Source organism: Canis lupus, chromosome X (assembly GCF_003254725.2).
Source record: "Canis lupus dingo isolate Sandy chromosome X, ASM325472v2, whole genome shotgun sequence".
NCBI classification, from domain to species: Eukaryota; Metazoa; Chordata; class Mammalia; order Carnivora; family Canidae; genus Canis; species Canis lupus.
This window is the reverse complement of record NC_064281.1, coordinates 87,326,241-87,350,629: the sequence shown is the minus strand read 5'-3', so window position 1 is coordinate 87,350,629 and position 24,389 is coordinate 87,326,241. Positions and strand designations below refer to the sequence as shown.

At 37.4% G+C, this 24,389-nt stretch overlaps 1 pseudogene; it reads right to left on the bottom strand.

The window, feature by feature from the left end:
• Window positions 1-19,551: 19,551 nt before the first annotated feature.
• Window positions 19,552-20,311, bottom strand: LOC112649128 (14-3-3 protein epsilon-like; annotated as a pseudogene).
• Window positions 20,312-24,389: the final 4,078 nt, after the last annotated feature.

Sequence of the window (24,389 nt, the reverse complement as noted above, 5' to 3'; positions counted from 1 at the left end):
CCAAGACACAAGAGTCCAGGGCCAGATGGCTTCCCAGGAGAATTTTATCAAACGTTTAAAGAAGAAATCATACCTATTCTCCTAAAGCTGTTTGGAAAGATAGAAAGAGATGGAGTACTTCCAAATTCGTTCTATGAAGCCAGCATCACCTTAATTCCAAAGCCAGACAAAGACCCCGCCAAAAAGGAGAATTACAGACCAATATCCCTGATGAACATGGATGCAAAAATTCTCGACAAGATACTGGCCAATAGGATCCAACAGTACATTAAGAAAATTATTCACCATGACCAAGTAGGATTTATCCCTGGGACACAAGGCTGGTTCAACACCCGTAAAACAATCAATGTGATTCATCATATCAGCAAGAGAAAAACCAAGAACCATATGATCCTCTCATTGGATGCAGAGAAAGCATTTGACAAAATACAGCATCCATTCCTGATTAAAACTCTTCAGAGTGTAGGGATAGAGGGAACATTCCTCGACATCTTAAAAGCCATCTATGAAAAGCCCACAGCAAATATCATTCTCAATGGGGAAGCACTGGGAGCCTTTCCCCTAAGATCAGGAACAAGACAGGGATGTCCACTCTCACCACTGCTATTCAACATAGTACTGGAAGTCCTAGCCTCAGCAATCAGACAACAAAAAGACATTAAAGGCATTCAAATTGGCAAAGAAGAAGTCAAACTCTCTCTCTTCGCCGATGACATGATACTCTACATAGAAAACCCAAAAGTCTCCACCCCAAGATTGCTAGAACTCATACAGCAATTCGGTAGCGTGGCAGGATACAAAATCAATGCCCAGAAGTCAGTGGCATTTCTATACACTAACAATGAGACTGAAGAAAGAGAAATTAAGGAGTCAATCCCATTTACAATTGCACCCAAAAGCATAAGATACCTAGGAATAAACCTCACCAAAGATGTAAAGGATCTATACCCTCAAAACTATAGAACACTTCTGAAAGAAATTGAGGAAGACACAAAGAGATGGAAAAATATTCCATGCTCATGGATTGGCAGAATTAATATTGTGAAAATGTCAATGTTACCCAGGGCAATATACACGTTTAATGCAATCCCTATCAAAATACCATGGACTTTCTTCAGAGAGTTAGAACAAATTATTTTAAGATTTGTGTGGAATCAGAAAAGACCCCGAATAGCCAGGGGAATTTTAAAAAAGAAAACCATATCTGGGGGCATCACAATGCCAGATTTCAGGTTGTACTACAAAGGTGTGGTCATCAAGACAGTGTGGTACTGGCACAAAAACAGACACATAGATCAGTGGAACAGAATAGAGAATCCAGAAGTGGACCCTGAACTTTATGGGCAACTAATATTCGATAAAGGAGGAAAGACTATCCATTGGAAGAAAGACAGTCTCTTCAATAAATGGTGCTGGGAAAATTGGACATCCACATGCAGAAGAATGAAACTAGACCACTCTCTTTCACCATACACAAAGATAAACTCAAAATGGATGAAAGATCTAAATGTGAGACAAGATTCCATCAAAATCCTAGAGAAGAACACAGGCAACACCCTTTTTGAACTCGGCCATAGTAACTTCTTGCAAGATACATCCACAAAGGCAAAAGAAACAAAAGCAAAAATGAACTATTGGGACTTCATCAAGATAAGAAGCTTTTGCACAGCAAAGGATACAGTCAACAAAACTCAAAGACAACCTACAGAATGGGAGAAGATATTTGCAAATGACATATCAGATAAAGGGCTAGTTTCCAAGATCTATAAAGAACTTATTAAACTCAACACCAAAGAAACAAACAATCCAATCATGAAATGGGCAAAAGACATGAACAGAAATCTCACAGAGGAAGACATAGACATGGCCAACATGCATATGAGAAAATGCTCTGCATCACTTGCCATCAGGGAAATACAAATCAAAACTACAATGAGATACCACCTCACACCAGTGAGAATGGGGAAAATTAACAAGGCAGGAAACAACAAATGTTGGAGAGGATGCGGAGAAAAGGGAACCCTCCTACACTGTTGGTGGGAATGTGAACTGGTGCAGCCACTCTGGAAAACTGTGTGGAGGTTCCTCAAACAGTTAAAAATAGACCTGCCCTACGACCCAGCAATTGCACTGTTGGGGATTTACCCCAAAGATACAAATGCAATGAAACGCCGGGACACCTGCACCCCGATGTTTCTAGCAGCAATGGCCACTATAGCCAAACTGTGGAAGGAGCCTCGGTGTCCAACGAAAGATGAATGGATAAAGAAGATGTGGTTTATGTATACAATGGAATATTACTCAGCTATTAGAAATGACAAATACCCACCATTTGCTTCAACGTGGATGGAACTGGAGGGTATTATGCTGAGTGAAGTAAGTCAGTCGGAGAAGGACAAACATTATATGTTCTCATTCATTTGGGGAATATAAATAATAGTGAAAGGGAAAATAAGGGAAGGGAGAAGAAATGTGTGGGAAATATCAGAAAGGGAGACAGAACGTAAAGACTGCTAACTCTGGGAAACGAACTAGGGGTGGTAGAAGGGGAGGAGGGCGGGGGGTGGGAGTGAATGGGTGACGGGCACTGGGTGTTATTCTGTATGTTAGTAAATTGAACACCAATAAAAAAAAAAACAAAAAAAAACAAAAAAAAACAAAAATAAATAAAAATAAAAATAAAAATAAAAATAAAAAAAAAATAACAGCAATAAATTCAAGATAGAATTGACATTTAATAAGAACATTTTGAGAGTAAAATTGGTCTGTAAACAAGTAAGAGTTGATGTACATTTGTATGATGTCAAAGTAGGACTTTGGGGGCCAGATGTTTTATTCAAAAGGTAAACAATACTAAAGACAATGCAATAATCTTGAATTAATTGAATTAAAATTCATGATGTAGCTCACAAAAATGAGTCAACCCACTTTCTGGCAGATTCCTATTTATACTGGTTACTATACTTTGAAAATGAACAGTATTAGCATTATTTGCCTCCCTTCAATTTTAATGTCCTGAGACAAAGTCATAGTCCCTTTGCCCTAGTTCCAGCTTTACTTATCAATCAAAATACACATCCATTAACCAAACTCAAGTAACCATTATCCTCAAGTTACTGTATGTCTTATCTGCACTCCACCAGAAAAGAAGAGATCAGAGTTTTAATTTTTAAAATGCAAAAAAAAACCAGAAAAATTAATCCAGAGTAGTCAACCTGTAGTCAGTATACTTTCACCCCAATTTCCTAAATCTACTGTGTTGACATCTAATGTTCTGAATAATGAGGATGGATCTTCAATCAAGATGATAACTTTGAAACCTTCCTTAATTATAAAGTCAAGCAATTTGGCACATTCCTTGGCATTTCCCAGTGGGAAAAGGGGCAGCATGTGCTATTCGAATATTAAAATAAGATAGCTGGGGGAGGTGGTGCATATGTAGGTAGGTGCAGGCTGTATATGAAAGAACCTTCGTACCTTTGGCTTAGTTTTGCAGTGCACCTAAAACTTCTCTAAAAACTAGCCTATTTAAAAAAAATAAATAAATGGCAATGTTCTGCTAATCTTTAGCTATCCTGAAGTTCAAATGATCAGAATCAAACTTCCAAAAATATATGCCAGTTAAATACGGCTTTTTTTTCTTTTTCTGTGTTTCAAGTCAAAATGATAAATTAGCAGCCTTCTGTGCTTTAGGTATGAGTCTCACATCAACTACAGCTGATAGAGCATTCTACTGAAGGCTCATGAAACTGTACAGCATTTGGCAGTGACAGATAGATTCAGCTGACAGCAATAGAGACTCAACACTTGGATATTGAGTTTCATTCAGCCAACACTAGTATGAGGAATAGCTTCTAAAATTCTTTTTCACGCACTGATGTTTCACTGCCAGTAGAGCAAAAGTACTATGAGCATTTTTTACTACCTCATCAGCAGGTACAGAAAATCTTCCTGTTTCCCAAATTTAGGAGTCAGTTTTAGAAGTTTCAGTTCTGACATTCACCTCCTGCCCCAAATAGCTAATTATGTTTTCTGTTTCTTGGCATTGCTTCTGTCGTAGCCTGGGAGGACCCTCCTTATTGAAAAGGGTATTGGTTAATGTCAGTGTAGGTTTTCAGACTTATAACATTTGAAAAATCAAAAGTCATGGAAAGGAGAGAGCTCTATTTCAATAAAAACAAGAGGAAGAATAAGAAAGCTAATATCTACTTGGGGAAAACTATAGCTAGTCTATAGGTATAAGTAGGTATATTCCTATAGTTTGAAAAGGCCAAACTATAAAATGATCCACATTTTCTTTTTGTGGGACATTCTAGGGGCAAAATGTTTGCCATATAATTCATTTTAAGGATGACAGTCAGAAGGATGATTTTTGTCAACATGCTCCAATCCTAGAGCCAGGCTAATATCTGTGGTAGCAGTGCCATACAGAGAGTTAAAACTGTTTAGATGTAGTGTGCTAGACTAAAAGAATATGCTAGATTAAAAGAACCAGATAACTGTGAAAAAATTAGAAATAATTTTAAAGTCCTCTTTTTCTCAGAAAGCTTTTGAATGTGTAGTGAAATAAAAAGAAAGGCATCTGTACCTCTCTCAGGCAATCTAAAGGAATATAGCCAAACAGAGGTTACTGGCAGATGTTCTGTCTCCAATTATTAATCTGGACAGAAACAGATTTCAGCAATTGAATTCTATGTGCACTTTCCATAATCCTGCAAACACCTTTCAAAGTACTGTACTTATATTGCAGTTCCAGGGTTGTTGAGGGGAGAAAATGCCTGGCATCCTTTGGAATTGGCATAGCCAATGTTTTTCAAAAGGGACTAAATTCCTGGCATCTTTCCTAAGCTTATTAAAGCGTTGTATTTGCCTTCCAAGTGTCATTTTTTAACCAGAACATTCTCGCAATTTTACCCTAACTCTGTGACAGCTCCTGTTTTTTAAGACAGCCGGAATTTTAATGTTTTGTACACATAACAAGTGAATAAATGGTCCCTCCGTGAATAATTTTCATTTTTGCAGGATGAAGTTATTAAGCAGAAAGCTTCAATAGACCTGCTGTCACTGTTTTAGAGACAGGAAAAAGAAATAATATTCAAGGTGATATGTCTAACTGCCATGAACAGCCACAGTAATAATACTCATTAACTTTAGGTGAAGGGCCACAGATTTTAAAATCGATTCCAGTAAATTAGGGGGAAAAAATCTGTTCTAAGTGAATAGTTTTAAAGAAGCATAGTTATAAGCATATGGGAAAAATACAAAGTGAATTGATAAAATAATTCCCAGCCAAACAGATGAAATATGGAGTCAAGCCTGGTAGAATGCCTTGGTCTGGAGAAAAAAAAAAAAGATAGCAGTTACATTAAAGATGCTCATATGGTGCAGAGAGGGAGGGAGAGACAGTGAAACAGACAAGTAGGTAAGTAGGTGAGTAGTTGTAGACCCACATTGACTCACAGGGTAATACTGTGTGGAATACTGAGGTTCTTTATAATGAAGGTCTTCTACATTCTTATGATATTAACAATAAAGAGGGAGGTTGAATTCCTCTTTCAAGATAAATTTGTATGCTTCCAGAATTGCCCTCCATAATTCTTGTCAAAGAACTACTGAGGGTGTCCTGATTGTCAGAGATAAAGTATCCTTTCAGGGGGAAAAATCCCCTTACCACTTGTTATAACTGAGAAATAAAGTTTTCTTGGAGTGAGACTGGAGGTCATCCCCTTGGTGCTCTTTCCCATTACTGTTGTTCACTATCCTCATGCTGTCAAATAAATGAATATGAGATATCAGTGTCTGATGAAGCCTAAAACGTTACTCTCTGTCTCAGAGCTATCAATCCTTTAGCTAGGAATCAAAGAATAAGTGAAAAGAAGGAAACTATAACTACAGCATGTGTCCAATTTTGGGGGTCCAGGTACATCCTTGGACAAGAGAAATCTCTTGATATATACTATTAGGGTTTCAGTGCAAAACTCTGTCATTGCTATTTGCATTTTAATAAAGACCAATCTTGTTTCTTAAAATGTTAGTCTCATGCATGCATTCTCATATTAGTTGTTACTGTGTATGCTTATGCTTCCTCTCTCAGATAGATTATACACTTCTTTAAGTGTAGGAATCATTTCATCAAAGCTTTCTTGTACTCTTCCCTGCATGCAACACATGGCTGGCTATGTAGTCAGTGTTCCATATAGAATTCTAGAATGAACAGATTTATTACTTCTCTCTAAGATAATAGCTAGATTGTTTTTATGAAGGACACAGGCTTCAGAGACTGACAATCTCAGATTGGATGATACAAATTTACCAGCCGTGTGGTCTTGCAGAAATTACTTGACAAGGCTGACACTCAGTTTCTCACCTGTACTATTGAGAAAAATATCAATGATTCTATCTCACAAGCTTGCTGTGAAAAGAGATAACATTTGTGAAATATCTAGCACATTTCCCACCTCCCACAATGTACAGAAGCAATAAACATCCCTTCCTGTTTCTCTCTTTCTATTTTTGTTTTTCCTTTAAAGTAGAATCAAATAATCACAGAAATGACCCGGAAGACCTCAACAGAAAATCAAACGAAACATCATGCCATGGAATCACACAGAACAAGTGACTTCACTGCAATTCATTATTTATAAAATGAAGATAATATTACTATTCTCGCAAAGCTAATGGGAGGAGCAAGTGAGAATAATCATGTAAGTAAAGCAATTGCTGCCGTCCCTAGTTCAGTCAATGATCTATACATGATATTTATTATTGGAGTGATTTATTAAACCAAATTTCTCTATGAGTATGAACTCAATTTTTAATACATTCATCAGTTCTAACATTATAATTAAGAGATAATATTGTCTAACTCTATTTATGATATACCCATGGCAGTATGTGTAGACCCTGCACAGAATGTCTGGTTTAATCCGGTTGGTAGTGAAATGAAATAGAGAGGCCAGGCAAAAGTTGGTCGAAACAGGCTTTTATTTATTGTTTTTAAAGATTTTATTTATTTATTCATGAGAGACACAGAGAGAGAGAGAGAGAGGCAGAGACACAGGCAGAGGGAGAAGCAGGCTCCATGCAGGGAGCCCGACGCGGGACTCGATCTCAGGTCTCCAGGATCAAGCCCTGGGCTGAAGGTGGCGCTAAACCGCTGAGCCGCCCGGGCTGCCCCAAAACAGGCTTTTAATGGACACAGTCTCAGGCGACGTTCTGCGGGCTGCAAGGGAGTGAGACAGGGGAAGTTGCAAGGCTGGGAAGTCAGGCCCAGGGGAGTACTAGCGGCTTTTTTAAGGGGGAGGGGTAAGGGGTTGTGTGTATAGGGTGATAGGGCATAGTACTGGTGGAATTGGTATGGGGTGATAATTGCTTATGCCCTTATATGGGGTTTGGGTAAGGTGCGGTTTCTGTTTCCTGCATAGGTCCTGTCTCCCTATGATGACGTGTCCTTGGTGGTCTGCTGGTGGTGGGAAAGTCCCAAGGCGAGGGTGACAAGATGGAGGGTCCACTGCCATTTTGTTGGTGCCTCCCGATCCTCCTTGATCCCAACGGCCCAACAGAATGTATTTATGGGTTGCTTTCAGATTGATCCTCAGCCTATATTAGTGTGTCTTCTGTGCTGCTGTTCAAGACATACAAAGGCCACCACTCAATATACTGCTGAGAAGAACAGGCACAGTGCTGGGGCCACAACAAGGAGAAAAGGGGAACACTGGGGATGAGAAGACTAACCCTCTATCTTTCCAAACCTACACAAAATCAGAGAAAATCATGTAGAGAACTCCTATGTCCACATTACTAGTTTCAATAATCATCAACCTTTGGCCAGTTCTGTTTCCTCTATCAGGTCCTAATTCTGTAATGTGTGGGTATTGGACTATTTTAAATATAATACCAGACATCATGTTATTCCACCTACAAATACTTCAGGACATATGATACAGACTTTTTGCTACAAGAAACACCATACCATCATCTCATTCCCCAGAATTAATGTTAATTCCATACTATCACCTAATACTCAGTTCAAATTTCAATTGATCTGATCTTCTCAACACATTTTTACAGTTGAGTTTGGTCCAATCAGGATCCCAACATGGTCTATATATACATTATCTTTAGTTGTTATTTCTCTTATGTCTCTTTTATTCTGCAAGAGGCATTTCCTTTTCTTTGCCAGTCTGAGTTGTGATGTGAGCAAATTTGTGACCCTCATTCAGACATGTTGCCTCGAGCTGGAAATGCAGAGTTAGAAAGCCTCATTGTAATGCTGAGATCTGGTGACCATTATAAACTTATTCAATAAACACTAGCAAACACTACAAAATAGTCTGACTATACCTGCTGAATGTGACTATATCACACTTTAAAATAAAGGAACAGAAAAACAAACAGAAGCCATAGTTTTTGTTGCTTAATCTTACTCCTGTGTATCATCAGTTGCTTTACTGTTATGCTTCCCTTTTCCGAAGGTAAAAGAGATTCTCTAGAGTCTTACAGGGCCTACCACTGAAAAGGTTACTGTACTAGTGATAACAAAGAAAAAATACCTCAGTTTCTTTGTTTCTTCCAGAACTGCCCTCTGGAGAAACTTAGCTTCAAGTTTTATTCTGCAGCACGATCCAGAGCTTGCTCTTCCACAAAAATTTTAGCTTCAAGATGCATTTAGCTAATAAACCCTAAAATGATCTGTACTTTTCACCGTTTAACACATTAGAACATTTTTCTTAACCATTCTTTATTGCTTTTTAGATTCCCCAAGCATGTCAGTATCCTGGAGGGTATTAACCTGACTCATGCAGTTTGCTGCAAAATAAGGTAATAGATATTGTAGTCATAGTTCTTTTATAGGAGTGGCATCTTCGTGGTAAGCAAGTTCACCCCTAAAAGAGCAGTTGGTCTTGGGCCCCTAGCATATCACTTTGTATGGAAATTTACTCTAGAATTTACATTTTAAAAATCCACACTAACATTTTATATTCTCTTAGTGTATTATATCCCTTATTCTATGTGTCTTACTTCTTCATCAAATATAACTTTTAGGTTTACTCTCTTCATCTTGGCATTCAAAAATCTCAAAAATCTCACCCAGAGGTACAATTTCTGTGAAGCTAATTGAACTTAATCTATAGATACCTGACTTGCATGGGTCCCTTTTCAAGATTCTGTGTTCAGGGCAGCCCGGGTGGCTCAGCGGTTTAGCGCCTGCCTTCAGCCCAGGGTGTGATCCTGGAGATCCCGGATAGAGTCCCACATCGGCTCCCTGCATGAAGCTTGCTTCTCTCTCTGTCTGTGTCTCTGCCTCTCTCTCTCTCTCTCTCTCTCTCTCTGTGTGTGTGTCCCCCATGAATAAAAAAAAAAAGATTCTGTGTTCATATGGCCATGAATTTCTGAAAATTCTGCAAAAGTATCATACTTTAACTAAATTCAGTTAGGACCCCTGTTTCCTTCCACTCTGATTTTGCCTTACGTCAGATGGCATTGGAGGGATCATAGTCATAGGCCTTTTTATAATCTGACTAAAGAGAAGTTGACAAGTTATCAGAAGCTGACAAGGATAACACAAAATTCATAATTTGCCATTATAATGAGTATACTGATGACAAATTTGTTAATGGGTGCCATCAATTCAAAGAGTGTCTAAGATCAGTCATTGCCCAAGAAAATCTGGTGTCAAAGAATCTTTCAGCTTACATCTGAAAGAAATTCGATAGCAGTTTTATCAAATTTGACAATCCTAAAAATTTACATGACATTATTTATAATGACTTGTGAAGCTGAATGAAGTGGTTTTAAACTAGAAAAAAAATTCCTATCTATCACACTACAGGTTAAAAGAAATCATCCCTCTATTCTTTCCATGAACATTATATTACAAAACCATTGTCTAATGAAGAGGCAATCAACAAGTGTCAGGCAAAACTTGTATAAAGAAAAGTATTGTAGAGGTGTTCAATTTAATAAAAATGTTGTTTCTAGATGTTAAAAATGTTTGTCAACTTTCTAAAACTTGAAGTTCGTTGAGATTGCTTTTCTTTTTCTAAATATTTTTGCTTGCACCTAAAATTGCATTCAAAATTTCATACTATTTCCCTTACAGAGGGCCTCAAATTATATAAGCTTTAAAACCCACCAAACCTAGATGTGCTCCCACTCTGACCATTCGTTACCTAGTTAACATCATCTCCCTCTACTTCCCAATATGGCATCCTTCAGTTGCCCAACTATGCATATATTCTTCCTCCTTAAAGAGTTAACTCAAGAGCCATCATCTGTTTTCCTTGATTTGATCATTCCCCTTCAGATGCGATTTGGCCACTCTTTTCTCTGAATCAGCTTTCACCTTATATTAATTTATAAGGGAATAGGTACTGTAAATTAAGCCCTCACTAGATTGTGATTGTTCTAAGAGCAGGAGGAAGCACCTCTAGGGTCGTTTTTCCCAGAATGCTGGGGACATGATTTTCCTCACTGTAGGCTTTCAACTGATGGTTGAATCAGTAGGTGAGTGTGTAGTGGGAGTCTATTTTTAGAACACAACTGCATTACACCCCTATGAAGCTATTTTTTCCTCTCTACACAAGCCCAAATCAATTTTTCCCTTTGTAAAAATTTCCTTTTTTTTAAAATTTCCTTTTGCATTATGATCTATATCTTGATCTTTTGTCATATAACAATAGCAATTAATATATGTTGTCTTCCCATTTGAATTGAGAGTAGGAACCATGACAGATTTCCTTAGGAACTACCCTAGACCTTTACTATTCAACTGAATTGTTTAATTGCATTTTTAAGCACATTTTACTTATTTCTCCACTACAAAATATTCTTTCCTTTATTTTTTTTTTAATTTTTTTTTTAAATTTTTATTTATTTATGATAGTCACACAGAGAGAAAGAGAGAGAGGCAGAGACACAGGCAGAGGGAGAAGCAGGCTCCATGCACCAGGAGCCCGATGTGGGATTCGATCCCGGGTCTCCAGGATCGCGCCCTGGGCCAAAGGCAGGCGCCAAACCGCTGCGCCACCCAGGGATCCCTCTTTCCTTTATTTTAATTGATGATGGAATGTAACAAAAAAGGATATTTTAATCATATATATATAATGAGTGTATTGAGAGAAAATAATAGGTAAATGGGTGCAAGATGTTGGAAAGTTATGGCAGTGATATATATATACAGCTTAAGTAGAAAGTCAGGATTCCTAGTCACAAAGAACAGTTCTGATTTCTAGCTTCTGTCAAAATGCTCTAATCCCAAGCCCGTTTCCTATTTATGAAATAAGAAGATTTTCAAATGTTAGCATGAAGTTAAAGACTCATTAGCACCAAACTGGGACTTTCTCCTCAACGTGATCCAGTCATTCATACAATTGATATTTGTTGTCCTCCTACTCTGTGCGTGGATACTCAAGATACCTGGTCTCACTAGGACCCTAACTGGCAGAAACTAGTAATTAGTACAAATAAGCACATAAGTTAATTTGAGTTGGAGCAAATTCACTGAAGAAAATAAAATAGAGTAATATGAAAGAGAGTGACTGGGATGAGATCATTTTTGATTGGGCGAGTAGAATAATAAAAAGAAGATTAAGAAAATAGCTTTCTCACAGTTATTATTTGTAAAAGCTATCTCTGTGTGTCACCCAAAATAATCCATGTATAGCACAGATGTATGTGTCTTACACTTTGGCAAACAGTAGACTGTATTTACATTTTACAGTAAATAGATCTGAATAAAAGTTTCAGCTCTACCACTTAACAGCTGTGAGATCTTGGCCAAGTTACCTAATTCTTTTCAGCTTCAGTTTCCTTAACAGAAAAATGAGGACAATCAAAATAAGATAAAAAAAATCATAGGAGTGTTGTAAAGATTAAAGGAAAGTAGGTAATATGCTTAGCAGAGTGCCTGGTGCATCACACAGTCTTTCACAAGAGCCCATTGGCAATTTCACCCTTTAACAATTGTCAAGTCCTTTTGGTAAATAAAGAGAGCCTTTGGTAATTAGAAAGTGGCAGAGGCTATGCAGTTCCTACCACAAAACCTCACCACTCTATGGTATGCTTCATTGAAAATAGGTCTTTGACCAAATTCTGTCATATGTACAAATATTTGTAAGCACAAAAACATTTATGACTCCACGTAGCTGAAGTGAATTTCCACTCTGCACTGAGGTACACAGAATGACACTTTGTAGGAAAGGTTTAGTCTGGGGTAGATACAATGATATTCCTCCAGCAAGAACAGCCCATGGGGTAGTCTCATCAGGGGGCAGAAGAGGAGGGACAGGGAATCCACAGGGAATGTGGATCTAGATATTGAACTCTGCACAGAGGATCATAGGTTGTTGGGATTGTCAGATTCTTATACCTGCTTCTTCTAAGCATAGCAGGACCTGTACAGTCTTTCTAACCAGCCATCTCTCTAGTAATGAAACATATTAACATCTCTAACATCTCTTATTTTAATTGCAAGTTCTATGTATTGATTTTGACAATAATATTGGAAATGTTAAATAATTATTTCTGTTTTGTGGATTCCTACCTAAGTTATTTCAGATGCTAAATAACTGTCCCTACAGTGAAGTTGTCTTAATTTGTACACACATTTATATCATACTGTATAGGAAAGTATTTTTAAAGTAAAATACTCTACCATATAACAAATAATGCTAGCTGTTATTTACAGTATAATAAATATAGGTAGAACCTTTGTTGTAACAATTACAACTAGTTTAAAGGAAAATTCAATTATCTTATTATTGGATAGCTACCTATTCTTTTTATCCCCGTGTCAGATAAATAGTAGGTGTTTACTGTATCCTTCTTGCTGGATGGACAGGAGTAGTCCCAAAACACTGATTTATAGGTATTATTATGATGACTACTTCTGTTTCAGAAGGAAAGAGAAAATGAAAACTAATACTTTTCTTTCATTTTCCCTCCAGTTTTATTTGTTTGTAATAGAAACAGCATGGTGTACAACAGGAAGATATGAACACCCAGGCCAGTTCTGCCACTAATTAGCTATGCAATTATGCACAAGTCACAGCTTCTGTGCTTCCATTTCCTTATCTATAAAATGTGGATTATACGCACTCTACTTAACTGGCAGAGTTGTTTTGAAAAGAAAATGAAGTTGGTAGATAAGGACAGGCATTGAAAACTTTAAAAGCACTATAATAATATGGTCTGCTATTCTTAATATTTTTCTTTCAGCTTGAGTTTTAATCAGAAAGCATAGTAACATAGGAGCCAACAGTAATAGCATCAGTGCCAACAGTCCAATTAGACATCAGTGGATGGCAGAAGGTAAGCTACTAAAATATATCAGCATATACAGAAGTCATTCATTTTTCATAAATGCCAGAGTAAAAGAAATGTTTTCTTCAATGGAGAAGCTGATGCTGTTATTTATAGAATGGCAATAAACTATTCGCCAGTTCTCCATCTCCAACTTTTTACATTTGTATTTTACATTTATATCTATAAGTCTAGCAGAAACATTTTCTTGATGTTTTTGAGTTGTATTTGAGTACACTGTCATGACCAATGTTGTAGGCTAGGTAACTGCCTCTATGCTGTGCTTCTAAAAGCTCAAAAAGGTCTTCTTTCTCCAATATTACTTCTGCATTCCTAAAAAGGCCAAGACCATTTGCATCAACTTTTAGGAGTTTTCCTAAGAAGATTTTTGACTGGATTAGGTGCCCTTTACACTGGAGGAGGAGTTGGTAACCGTACTGTAGGAATTTATATTATTGTTAATTTAATGTCAATGTCCAGGAAGCAATGGAATGAGTATGAACATAGAGAAAAAGCTCTAAAATGAATATCTGACTTCATACAGAGCATAACATGGTAAGGCTTAAATGAAATAGTATTTTCTGTGCAATACTTCTTTACAAGGCTGGCCAGAGGCCAAACTATAAATGAAGTAAATTTTTTCTTTGGAGATTTTTCATTTTGATGTGGCCTCCCTATCTCTGAATGTTTGAGAACTCTCACTGGGAATTGAGGGGCTAATTGGGCTTTTACCAAACCAGTTGATCCCTCATCTCTGTTTTCAAAGTTAATCTCTAGCAAAGTGGTGAAGGACATCAAGTTGGTCCTCTGTTCGCCCATCTCTCTATCCCTTCTGTTGTTGTTCTCAAGCAGTCCCCTGCTGTCCCTTCTCTCTCCCTTGCTTCCCTTACATTTCACAAGACCAAGGAAAGGTGTACATAAGATTCTGAATGATTCCTGTTGCTATAAGTCAAATATCTGATATTCCTCAATCTCTTTATTAAAGTCAGATATTCTCCAGTTCAAGAGCCACCTACTAATGGCTGGGCACAGTGATAAAATCTGTAAGATAAAATCTGTAAGATATAAAAAAGGGGGATCTTTAATCTCCAAGAAAACTAGCTCCTTTTATAATCCTTTTTTAGTATCTCGTCTGTAGGCACTCACATCTTCCTACTGTAGGCTCTGAAGCCATACACAACCAGGGAAAAGTGCACACAGATTTTGAATTAATCCCGTTGCTATAAGTCAAATGTCTGATATCCCCCAATTTCTCTGTTAAACCACATATGTGTACAATTTGTGCTATTGAGTTAGGTCTTGGTTTCTGATTGTTAATCTGTTCACTGTAACTGAAGCCTTGTCTGGATCCTGAATACTGGAAAACAGAGTATGTTTGGGGCCTTGAAAAACTTTCCATGTATCATCAACTACTTTTGTCTATGTTTCCTCCACCTGCCCAGAGCCTTGCTCAAAATTTGATATAACACCTACAAACACATAGTGCTGCAATAAATCTGAAATTGCCAATCGCGCTTTCTGAAGCCTCCTGTTTCCGTGACTTTTCACAGTAGATCAGATTCCTTAGGACTCCATTGCCAGCCAAGATAAAGCACAAGTTAACCATGTTTGGTTGAACACTTTAATTTAAAGCTATTGATTATCCTTCTCAGGAATTGGTTTTATAGTGATGTCAGCAAATCATCCCCATTCTACCTTTTCTCCTATTCTTTCCCCACTAGCTTTGAACTTTAGCCTATCTGGGTCACAGTTGTCACCTTAACAGTCAAGAACCAATGATTGATTTTTTTAAAGATTTTATTTATGTATTAGAGACAGAGAGAGAGAGAGAAAGAGAGAGAGAGGCAGAGACACAGGCAGAGGGAGAAGCAGGCTCCATGCAGGGATACAGACATGGGACTCAATCCTGGGTCTCCAGGATCACACCCTGGGCTGAAGGCGGCGCTAAACCGCTAAGCCACCGGGGCTGCCCTCAATGATTGATTTTGATTGATTTTCCTATGATTGATTTTCCTAATCATAGTCAAAATATATATACAAATTTTCTACTGTGTCTTGTCTGCTCTTACAATCCAGAAGTGCAAACTATTTTTATTTTCACATCTTCAAACCAGAAGATTAATTTATGATGGCACAACCATCTGTTATTTCCAAGAAATATCTACAGTGAATTTACTGATACCTTAAAAAAAGTGAGAAAAAGGGAGGAAGGAAGGAAGGAAGGAAGGAAGGAAGGAAGGAAGGAAGGAAGGAAGAAAGGAAGGAAGGAAGACTCATTAAGCACAATAAAAAATTCAGTGTTTGGGATGCTGGCTTATATTCTAAGTATATTTCAAATGGAACATAAAAATCTGCAACTTAAGATACTTTAAGATGTGAAAATTTCTCCCTTGATGCATACTTTCTTTGGTATGGAACTCAGAACAAAATAAAACAAAACAAAAAACACTGTTCTCTGTTCAAGGAACACTCTTGTTATATGACATAGCACACCATTAATGCAGAAATAAAAACTTTTTAACATTAAAAATTTATATTTGTGATTTACATTAGTTTCCACAGCGTGGCATATGATATTGTTTGCTCTTATGATTAAAGCACTTATCTTAAAAACACTGCCTTAGATGGCAGAGGAGAATAAATGAGCATAAATAGGAGTACAAAACATGAAGGTGTAAATTGCCTTCAAAAGTCAAGTCTAGAAAAAGAGATTAGAAGACAAATTTCACATTACTGTTTAGGATCTAAATTGAAGTGTAATTATAAGATAATGAAAGTTATTTTCTTGTGTGACACATCAACTGGCGCTGATGGCAGCTACCAAAATTGAAATGCACCCAGATTTGCAGCGATGTCAATAAAGTTAGAGTATGTGTATGGTCTCATAAGGTGACTGTATGAAATAAACAATGTATTTGTTTTGGTTATGAGTTTCAGATATATTGGTCTACTAACCATCACCCCATAAATCATTCAATGATGTGAACAAAGACAGAAACATAAAAATGGACAAGAATACAGGCTTCTATTCTCATATGAAATTGTAAAAATACCAATTTCAAAGTCATAAAAAGCTGAGGAAATTTCATAATAAAAATATATCACATGACTAAATAATTCATATTCCTTTTTTATTTCACATCTTTTGTTTTTCTTTCTGAGAATTACTTAGTGTAAAGATGGCATGTGAAAGCAACATTCAATGTCCTTAGGTGGTAGTCAAGAAAACTTTACTTTCTTTATGGACAAAAGACAAATTATGACCATAAAATAACCAAAGCAGAGAGTAGTATGTTTTAAGAATGAAAGTGGTATAGAGGTGCTTGGGTGGCTCAGTTGGTGAAGCATCTGACTCTGGATTTCCACTCAGATCATGATTTTGGGGTCCTTGGGATCCAGCCCCAGGTCAGGCTCTGCACTCAGTGGGGAGTCTGCTTCCCTCCCTCTTTCTGCCCCACCTCCTGGGCACCTGCACATACTCACACATGCACACTCTCTCTCTCAAATAAATAAATCTTAAAAAAAATGAAAGTGGTATAAATTTAGGTTTTATAGTATCACTTCTTCCCAAGGGGGACACGGAAAGGGTAAACAAAATTAAAGTATCATTGAAATTAAGACAGTATCCTGGTCATGTAACACAACTTGGAGGAATATCACACAGATAATATTTTGGAGGAAGTTAAAAGTATACACTAAGGGAATTTAAGAAAGTAAACAGATGAGGGAAAAGGGAAGAGGGAAAAGGGAAAAAAAGAGAGAGGAAAACAAGCCACAAGTGACTTTTTTTTTAAAAAAAGATTTTATTTATTTATTCATGAGAGACACAGGGAGAGAGAGGCAGAGACACAAGCAGAAGGAAAAGCAGGCTCTATGCAGGGAGCCCGATGCAGGACTCAATCCCGGTACTCTGGGATCACACCCTGAGCCGAAGGTAGATTCTCAACCGCTGAGCCACCCAGGCATCCCCACAAGTGACTCTTAATGATAGAGAGCAAAGTGAGGGTTGATAGAGGGGAAGTGGGTGGGTGATAGGCTGGATAGGTGATGGGCATTAAAGAGAGCACTGAGTGTTGTATGTAAGTGATGAATCACTGAATTCTACTCCAAAAACCAATATTGCACTGTATGTTCACTAACAAAATTTAAATTAAAAAAATATACACTAAGAATCAACTATAGAGAGATCAATGTAATTTGGTGGGATACAAGGACAAGAAAGAATAAAAAAAAAATCCTCACTGCTATTTTTCAAATTGGATGGGCAGCCCAGAGTATGATGTCAGCCAAGAAACAAATTGAGGAACTATAATAGTATCACCTAGCATTAAAATGCGATTAAAGTAGAAAATTGCTGCTGTTTTTTTATTGGTAAAAACTAGAATGGAAGACAAGCATGAGTGCATAACAGATAATGCTAAAAAGGATAAAGAAGAAAACCCACTATGAGCAAAATAGGGTAAATACTCATAAAATGGGGATTCAAAATCTGAATAACTGATATGCCTGATAAAAAGAAAAAAATAGAGCAACAACGACAAAATATTGACCAGTATAAAAGAAGAAAATCTTCCAGAAATGACAGAAGTCTTGAGTCTGTAAATCAAAAGGATTCGTTATTCCAAGAAAAGTTTATAATGATAAAACAACACAGAGGTATTCCTCATTATTTAACTTTGGAGATGGAGAAGGATTGTTACAGATACCCAGATATAAGAAGAAGACCACTATAGTATGGAGATATTTTTGGCTACAAGTCAAAGAATGAAGGGTTTAAAGTGGCTTAAAATTTAGTGTTTCTATTTTTGTTCTGTTTTTGTTTTCCTGACACTAGAAGAAGTCCAAAAGAAGTTGTTCCCAAATTGGTACAGTGGCTAAGCAATGTCCACAAGGATCTAGGCTCTTTATAAGTTTCCACATCACCATCCTTAGCATGAAGACTTTTGTATTCAGCTGTTTCTCTCATGGTCAACATGACTATTATGCCATGTCTCAAGTCCTTACACAGCTATTAGCCAAAAATAGAAATAAAGGGTAGATATTTCTCCTCATTGTGTGTCTATCTATCTACTTATCCATCTATCACCAATCTATTTAGCTGTTTATTTGACTAGAGGTTTTATTTTAGCAGTACAAAGGATGGAGGTGCAATAATATTTGGAATTTTTCATTCATGTTTGTTTTATTTAATTTTAATGCTACATCCATGTGGTGTTGAGGTGAGAACAATACAGATTCTGTATCTGTGGCTCGAGGCAGATATCCCATAGTACAACTGAGCTTCAAGTTACACACACTGAACAAAAAAGGTTGAGGAAGTGAAGTGGGGGAAGGCACGTGCCAGAGAAAGAGAAAAAAAAAAAAACAAAGAATTGAATATCCATGCAGACATTTCCATATCACCTTCAGTGCTAACCTACCTTAGAGGAAGAGTAAAAAGGAGGCAAGAATAAGATTCATAACTGTTGACCAGTTACCAGCATCATGCTTTTCAGCAACATTTCAGAAGAATCTGAAGCACTTTTTAAAAAGATTTTATTTATTTATTCATGAGAGACACAGAGGGGGAGGTAGAGACATAGGCAGAGCGAAAAGCAGGCTCCCCAAGGGGAACCTGATGCAGGACTCGATCCCAGTACTCGGAGATCACAACCTGAGCTGAAGGTAGATGCTCAACACTGAGCCACCCAGGCGTCCCATCTGAAAGCACTTTTTACAACAAATTCATAACAACAAACTCCCAAACAACCTTAACCACCTCAAGCTAACACCCAATTAATTTTAAGCATTGACATAAAATTTGATTTAACTACTTAAAGAAAGGAAAAATGATACCACTTGTACCTCCATAGTGTGATTAACCTCTCTCTTAGATGCTTGCATTACCTAGGAGTTAAATGGCTTTTGAATTTAATTTCCATCCCTAATGGTGATCTTGCCCCATCTGGCAGAAGATAATACAGTAATGCTGAAAAAAGTTTCTGTGCAGTTCTGCGAGTGTCTCAAAGAGCCGAAAAACTGGAACCAGTAAAACCCACCAACGTGCATTCTTGCCTTTAAGAATTTTTGAAAAAATGTTTTTAAAAACCCAGCAGGGCAGAAACCTAAATTCTGAGATCAAATGTAAAAGTCAGATTTGGGGTTCCTCAGTGACAGTGGGAAATTTCCAAAGGCAACGGGGCAGTTGCAGGGAGGGGATGAGGAGGAGTAGGGAGATCAGAGATGGTTTCTCTTGTTGGCATTTAGGTCTCATTGATTTTCATTTTCTGTATCCTGCAGAAATTCTTTATTCTGCTCTTTCCCATCACCCTGCATGTCTGAAATCCACAGTGTCAGATTATCACGTGACAACTGCATCATAAGTATAGAGTTCTAGAGTTTCCTTCACTTAACATATTCATTTCTGTAACTGCATCACCAAAAGCCACGTTGGCCAAACTGCAGGCATGGTCAGAGGAATTAAGAATTTCACAGTAGAATACAGAAAAATTGAGAGCAAGACCTAAGTGAGTGAGATGTGGTGGCCCAAGTTTTACAGCTGCAATATCATTAGTGGCTTTAACGCAACTAGGTTGTTCTCCACAGCCTCCTTCCTATAGGGAATTCAGCCAGATGCCTGTAATAGTGCCCTTTCATTTTATTATAGAAAACCTTGGACTCTCCAGTGTTAGCCACTGGAACGAAGTGTTTGTCCAATGTTTCCAAACTGTCATAAAAGACCAACCCTAGCTCAATCTCAACCACTTGCCAATATTCCTGAATTATTTTCAGTTTGTCTACTCCTTCCTTGTTTTCTTCTACCTGTTCAATGCTACTGATTAGTCTCCAAGAGGATCTTCTAGCTAGCTCCAATCGCATGTTTGTATGCAACAGATAGAAGGGTTCATTCTTTGAGTGTCATCTTAACATTCATCCCTGCTACTTTCTTTATTAATTTTACCATTTCGTCCTATCACAAAGATTGCTTGGCCAGCTTTACCTGGTACACCAGATCTTCATGAGCATCCATAGTGGTGGCAGCTCCAGTGGGGTCTATGTGACAGATGGAAACAGATAGCATCTCGACTCAGCCTCTCTCTCCACACCTCTGTCTCCATTTACTAGTGAGGAAGATCTTTTTTATTATTAGTATTATAAAGAGAGAGTGTGTATGCATGTGTGTGAGTAGCAGGGCGAGGGTGGGGGGCAGATGGAAAGGGAGAGAATTCCTGACTCTGCACTGAGCTCAGAGCCCAATGTGGAGCTTGATTCCTTGACCCTGAAATCATGACCTGAAACGAAATCAAGAGTCTGACGCTCAACCAACTGAGCCACCCAGGTGCCCCAAGGAAAATCTTTCTTAGAACAATCTAGCTAAATATCCTTATATCTATTGAGTTAGAACAAGGCCATATTACCACTATCTTATAGCTATAAGGGAGGCTATGGAAGTGAGTACCTGACATTTTCATGCTCTGTTATTAACAATGGACTCTGATGACAAGTAAGAAGTAAAAGGGAATTGGCTAATACACAGGCAACTAAGTGTCTCCTATAGTCATCTACTAAGGGAAAAAATGATTAGGTTAGGCTATTCTTATATTTTCAACAATACCAGATGCCAAATATAAAAGTAATATCAGAAAATTTTATGAACTATATATTTATATATATATATACATTTATATACATATACTTGTTTTTTTTAAAGATTTTATTTATTTATTCATGAGAGACACACAGAGAGAGGCAAGCAGAGATATAGGCAGATGGAGAAGCAGGCTCCATGCAGGGAGCCCGATGTGGGACACGATCCCGGGACCGTGGGATCATGCCCTGAGCTGAAGGCAGATGCTCAACCGCTGAGCCACCCAGGCACCCCAGGTTCAGGATTTTTTAAATGCCAAAATCCTTAACTTGATGAATTTCTGGAATATTCTCTTTTATAAATAATTATTACAATATTGATCTATTAGATAATACTATATTAATACTAATTAATATAAACGTAATTGTTTATACGTGTTTACACATATGTGTACTTAAAAGTACACAAATAATGTTTACATGATTTAATGAATTTTATACACAATGAACATACTTATAAAATCACCCAGATTAAGAAATACATTATTACCAGGACCCCAGAATCACCTCTTTTACCCACCTCCTCTCCAAATGTAACCATTATTTTGACATCCAACATCTCTTATTAATTTTGCCTGTTTTAAAATTGTATATAAATTGAAGAATACAGTATATACTCTGTTGTGTTTGGCTTCTACTCAGTCACTTTTGCACAAATTGAAGTTGAATTTAGTTCATGTTGAACTCTTTTCTGTATTGTAATAGTATTACTCAATAAAATCTATCCTTACCACTTTAGCTGGTATCTGACTTTATTGACCTTTGGCAGTGATTAAGAGCATGGGATGTTGCCAGATGACAGTGTTTCAAATCCCGGCAGAACCACTAGTTGTAGAACCTTGGTCAAGTCACAGACCTGCTCTATATCTCCGTTTCCTCATCTGAAAATAGGAATAATAATACTAGGTTTGTAGACAGGATTAGGTGAGCTAACACATGCAATTAACTTAGAACATGGCCTGGCACACAGTGAAGGCTACATAACAGTTTTACTAATTACTATCACTGTTCCTCAGCAACCTACTAGAAATTGGTGGCAAATTGACAAACAGGGAAATATCTGCATAAATATTTGCAGTATTTCTGTCAAAGAGTTTATATAAAAAGGGTCCTTTTAGGGATACCTGGGTTGTGCAGTAGGTTATACACCCTACTCTTGGTTTCAGCTCAGGTCATGATCTCAGGGTCGTGAGATCAAGCCTCATGTTGGGCTCAGTGCTCAGCACAGAGTCGGTTTGGGTTTTTCTCTCCCTCTCCCTCTGTCTCCCACCAAATAAATGAATAATTATTTTTAAAAATGAGTCCTTATAAATTAATAAGAAAAAGAATGAATGTTCTGATAGAAATGTTTGCAAAAAGCAGCATCAGACAATTCATAAACAAAAACAAAAATCTGTCAATAAATGTATGAAAAGCTCTTTGACCAAAGAAATGCAAACAGACAGACAAACAGAAAACCAACAATGAGATGTCATTTGCTTTTGTGAGCCTAACAAAAGTGAAAGAATTAAAGAGAAAATTGAAATATCCAGTATTGGTGAGCATGTAGGAAAATGAACACACATTCTTGGTATCTTCAAGTTCCAAATAGTAAAATATTCCAGAAAGTTATCTACCAATAAGTATAAAATTTTTATGGGGATCCCTGGTGGCGCAGCGGTTTGGCACCTGCCTTTGGCCCAGGGCGCGATCCTGGAGACCCGGGATCAAGTCCCACATCGGGCTCCCGGTGGATGGAGCCTGCTTCTCTCTCTACCTATGTCTCTGCCTCTCTCTCTCTCTCTCTCTCTCTCTCTCTCTGTGACTATCATAAATAAATAAAAATTAAAAAAAATAAATAGTAAGATAAAATTTTTATGTATGTATATATACTCCGGAAATTCCTGTATAGCAATATATCATCATTAAATCGTCATAAAAAAGAAAGACATGTATAAAAATAGTTGTCTTTGCCTTGCTTATAAATGCAAAAAAAATGAGAATAAGGTAAATGCCCATCCATAGATATTTGGTTAATTGTCATGATTTTTCCACATAAGAGAATGTTAGGAAGCTATTTACAAATGATGCCACTTTTGTTTAGTGAATAAAATTGATTGACTAGAGAAAATGTCCACAACACAATGATGCATAAAAAAAAGCACATTGTGAAACAGCATGTAAAATGTGGTAGTTTTATCTTGTGAGGATTTCACTGATTTAAAAAAATCATGTTTTAGTTTTTCACATTATTTGAATTTTTCTAAGCATTTATTTTTGTAAACTAAAAAAAAAATTGATAACAAAATTGGCTTGGTCATAAGTAGTGGATGAAGAGTGAATACAGAACTTTTAGGACAAAACCAATGAGATTAAAACAGTGCCAGTAAAAAGCCCACCTGCCCAGCATTATATAGCAGGAACACTGGCAAGGAATATCTTACTAGAGTTCAGTTAGAAATGTTCCTGTGGTGAGGCGCCTGGGTGTCTCAGTTGGTTAAGTACCTGACCCTTGATTTTGGTCATGGCTCAGGTCATGATCTGCAGAGAGTGAGATACACCCTTGAGTCAGGGTCAGCACTGGGCTTGGAGCCTGCTTAAGATTCTCTCCTTCTTCTTCTGCCTTTCCATACCCTCCCACCCCTGCAAAAGGAAAGAAATGTACCTGTGGCCTTAAGTAAATTTGGAGAGACATGGTACTGGTCAAAAACATAACTTGGATATTGATTAGGGCTAGGGACTAAAAGATAATATATAGAGAAAACTTCCTTTTTGGGCAATGCCACTATTGGTGAGTGATGTCATAGTTGGTTAGAGATGAACTAGGTAGATAGAGCTAAATACAGACTTTGAGTGATTATAAAAGAAGACAACTGAGAATTGAACGAAGAGAAGGATGCATTAATACATTGAATCCTTACAACAATCCTATGAGGTAAGGACAATGATTTTTCCCACTTTGTAGATTAGGAAACAGAAGCACAGAGAAGACACTCTCCCAAGGTCATACGATTTCTTATGAAAACCCTAGTCGGGGGTGTTTAGGATGTATATATAATAGTATACATGAAGTCAACTTCATTTGTAGCATGTGGAAGAAGAGGAATACTGGCACCAGAAGTTGGAAGCAGGTGGTTCAGAGGCATACCCAGCTTGTATATTGCTTTGCTTGGCCAACACAGTGTTTGATGTTTGCTTATTTCATTGTGTATTTAAAATATGGTAGATATTTTAAAATCCAAAAAGTCCACATAATATTTCAGACCAGCAGTTGTTTTGTAATTTTTTTTCTCTTTTTGGAAAAAAAAAAATCAGATCGGCTGATACTCATTTCTTCACTGAAGCCATCTGTCAGGTCTGAGTTGAGGCAGTCCCATTTGGAAGATGCATGCACGCTCCACTCAGCCTGCCTGCCTTCCTTATATCAGCTGCTCCGTCATTTCGGAATTCATAGCATTTGCATCTGTGAACACACAAAGATC